This window comes from Scylla paramamosain, unplaced genomic scaffold, assembly GCF_035594125.1.
Source record: "Scylla paramamosain isolate STU-SP2022 unplaced genomic scaffold, ASM3559412v1 Contig57, whole genome shotgun sequence".
Taxonomy (NCBI): Eukaryota; Metazoa; Arthropoda; class Malacostraca; order Decapoda; family Portunidae; genus Scylla; species Scylla paramamosain.
The window spans coordinates 382,501-386,527 of NW_026973722.1; the positions used below are offsets into that span (position 1 = coordinate 382,501).

General features: G+C 37.4%; 1 protein-coding gene across 7 annotated transcripts in view; it reads right to left on the bottom strand.

Annotated features, from left to right (window-relative positions):
• Positions 1 to 3,320, bottom strand: part of LOC135098357 (uncharacterized) — a 49,809-nt gene extending 46,489 nt beyond the window's left edge. For 6 of the 7 annotated variants that reach the window (XM_064000694.1, XM_064000693.1, XM_064000691.1 and 3 more), the window contains exon 1: positions 2,498 to 2,631. The gene's annotated coding sequence lies outside the window, so the exon portion shown is untranslated. Of the gene's footprint in view, positions 1 to 2,497; positions 2,632 to 3,153 lie in introns of those variants that run through there. The other variant, XM_064000689.1, reaches the window with a different exon arrangement.
• Positions 3,321 to 4,027: the final 707 nt, after the last annotated feature.

Genomic DNA, 4,027 nt, shown 5'->3' on the forward strand with positions numbered 1-4,027 from the left:
TACCTAGTTGTATTTACCTAGTTGTATAATACAGGGTCCGAGCCAAAGCTCAATTAGTCCTGTCTCCATAACCGAATTTGTCCAATTTCTCTTTAAACATGTGCACACTCTTTGCCGCAACTACCTCTTCTTTTAAGTTATTCCATATTTCAACCGTTTGATGCGGAAAGCTGTATTTCTTAATATCTCCCAAACAATGACTCTTCTTTAATTTCTTCATATGTCCCCTTGTACGTCTATCTCCTTCCTCCACTTTTACAACTAGGTCATCTCTGTCTATCTTCTCCATGCCATTTACTAATTTGAACATTGTTATCAGGTCTCCTCTTTCCCTTCTTTCTTGCAGTGTTGGTAATCCAATTTCTTCCAGTCTTTCCTTGTAACTTAGGTCTTCCAATTCAGGTATCATTTTTGTAGCTGTTCTTTGTATTCTTTCCAATTTCCTTATATCTTTCTTTTTGTGTGGAGACCATACCACTGCTGCGTATTCCAGTTTGGGACGTATCATGTGTGTTATGATTTTCTTCATCATTTCTTTGTCTAGGTAATTAAATGCCACCCTGATATTTGCTAGCAAATTATATGTAGAGCCAAATATTCCATTGATGTGTTTTTCTGGTGATAGCGTGTCTTGAATTATTACTCCCAAGTCTTTTTCTTCTTTGCTCTTTGGTATTGTGATACCTCCCATCTTATACTCCCATGAAGGTCTCCTTTTACTTCTTCCCATCTCCATTACATGGCACTTCTTTATATTGATTTCTAATTTCCATCGTTTACTCCATTCATAAATTCTATCAATATCCCTCTGTAGTTCCTCACAATCCTCTTGGTTCTTTATTACTTTCATCAATTTTGCATCATCTGCAAACATATTAATGCAGCAATTTAAACCCACCGTCATATCATTTATATAGACCTGAAACATTATAGGTGCCAACACAGACCCTTGTGGTATTCCGCTTGTTACTTCGCACCAACTTGATTTATTATCTCTGATTACTGTACTCATTTCCCTACCTTGGAGATAATCCTTCATCCACTTAAGTATTTTTCCTTTTAGCCCTCCTCGATGTTCCAGTTTCCATATGAGTCTTTTATGTGGAACTGTATCAAAAGCTTTTTTCAGATCTAAATAGACTGCATCAACCCAACCATCTCTCTCTTGTAGTTTATCTATTACTCTTGTATAAAAGCTCAGTAAGTTTGTTACGCAAGATCTCTCTTTCCTGAAACCGAATTGTTTTTCTGTTATTATATTTTCTTGTTCAAGATATTGCACCCATCTGTTTTTAATGACTATTTCACAGAGTTTACTTACAATACTCGTGAGTGAGACTGGTCTGTAATTCAGTGGTTCCATTTTATTACCTCCTTTGTATAACAGTACTATATTTGCTCTCTTCCATTCCTTTGGTACTTTTCCTTCCTTTAAAGAACTGTTAATTATCTCCCATATTGGTTCTTCCAATTCCTCTCTACATTCTTTCAATATCCATCCATTTACTTCGTCTGGCCCCATCGCCTTCCTAGTATCTAGCTCTTCCAGTAGTCTTTTAATTTCTTTTCTTTCCACTTGTATGTTTGCTATTCCTTTCTGTTGTTCCTCATCTCCCAGTGATGCAAAGGCAGTTTCTCTTGTAAATACAGACTTAAAGCTTTTATTCAGTATCTCAGCCATCTCTTGTGTGGTTTCATAAATTTCTCCATTTTCCTTCAGCTTTGTAATAGTATCTCTATGCTTTATTTTTCCATTTACATATCTATAGAAAAGTTTGGGTTCTTCTTTACACTTTCCAACTACATCTCTTTCAAAATTTCTTTCTTCTTCTCTTCTTATTTTAACATAATCATTTCTAGCTGTCCTGTATTCTTCTCTATTTATCTCATTCCATTGTTTCCTCATTTTTTTCCATGCCCTCTCCTTCTTCTTTTTTGCCTCTGCACACTTTGCATTAAACCACACTTTCTTATTTTCTTTTACCTTATATCTTGGCACATATCTTTCAACACCTTCTCTAAACTTGCTTAAAAACACTTCATATTTTTTCTGCACCTCCATACCTCTTAATAAATTATTCCAATCAAGCTCTCCGTAGAATTTCTTTAACCCTGTAAAGTCTGCCTTAGCATAATTTTTTCTCTCATTTTTATATTCCTCATTGAATTTTGGCACTTCTTCTTTGATCTCTATCTCCATCTTCACATGATCAAGAGTGTGTGTGTGTGTGTGTGTGTGTGTGTGTGTGTGTGTGTGTGTGTGTGTGTGTGTGTGTGTGTGTGTGTGAGAGAGAGAGAGAGAGAGAGAGAGAGAGAGAGAGAGAGAGAGAGAGAGAGAGAGAGAGAGAGAGAGAGAGAGAGAGAGAGAGAGAGAGAGAGAGAGAGAGAGAGAGAGAGAGAGAGAGAGAGAGAGAGAGAGAGAGAGAGAGAGAGAGAGAGAGAGAGAGAGAGAGATGACAGGCCACTAAGGCACAATATGCACAATGCACACACTGACCTGACCCTCTGATGTGCAAGGTCATGCCGCCCCGTCACTCAGCACACTCGGGCTTCTGCCAGTAATGGATGCCCCCAAGGCTGTCCCTGAGAGGTCATAACAGGTCACATAAGAGGTGACATATAAGAAGTCATACAATTATGAACAAATTTACAAGTTTATAGTAAAAGTTTATAGTAAGTATATATATATATATATATATATATATATATATATATATATATATATATATATATATATATATATATATATATATATATATATATATATATATATTCCACCTGTAGTAAATAGTTTATAGTAAGTATATATATATATATATATATATATATATATATATATATATATATATATATATATATATATATATATATATATTCCACCTGTTAATAATGTAGAAATGTCAATCTGTTACTAGAACCATAAAAACACCCTTGAAAACCCGTGGCACTTCAACTACAGCCTTTGGCACGCAGAAATATTGTTAATCTGTCACAAGAACCGTAAAAACACCCTTGAAAACCCGTGTCACTTCAACTACAGCCTTTTGAATATAGAAATGTTGTTAATCTGTCACTAGAACTTTCCTCTTCTGCTCCACGCAACTTTACATCATTCAACACATCATTTCATTTTACTCTTCCTGTACTTTTTACCAAATTCTGCCAGCACGCCCTGTCTGTTGTTTCCTGCTGGCAGCACGCCCTGCCTGTTGTTTCCTGCTGGCAGCACGCCCTGTCTGTTATTTCCTGCTGGCAGCACGCCCTGTCTGTTATTTCCTGCTGGCAGCACGCCCTGTCTGTTGTTTCCTGCTGGCAGCACGCCCTGTCTGTTGTTTCCTGCTGGCAGCACGCCCTGTCTGTTGTTTCCTGCTGGCAGCACGCCCTGTCTGTTGTTTCCTGCTGGCAGCACGCCCTGTCTGTTATTTCCTGCTGGCAGCACGCCCTGTCTGTTGTTTCCTGCTGGCAGCACGCCCTGTCTGTTGTTTCCTGCTGGCAGCACGCCCTGTCTGTTATTTCCTGCTGGCAGCACGCCCTGTTTGCTGGCGCCTCTCTCAATCAGAAAAGTTTCCCCCAATTATTACCTTCACCTCCAGTCCACTCTGCTTTTTTTCTCTCTCTCTCTCTCTCTCTCTCTCTCTCTCTCTCTCTCTCTAAAAAAAAAAAACATTTTTAAATACCGAAAAAAAATATTAAAATAGAAATACAAGAGACGCTGATAATATAACGAGATATTTTTCATTTATTTTATTCATTTCGAGAAGTACAAAACACCCTTAGAAAAACGTCCATTTGCCGAGAAAATACCGAAATAAAAATAAAATCATGTTTTTTTCTTTTATTTTCTTCACGCTTATTAAATCTCTCTCTCTCTCTCTCTCTCTCTCTCTCTCTCTCTCTCTCTCTCTCTCTCTCTCTCTCTCTCTCTCTCATAATAATAATAATAATAATAATAATAATAATAATAATAGTTCTTCTTTTCCTCCTCCTCCTCCTCCTCCTGCTCCTCCTCCTTCTCCTCCAATCCTTT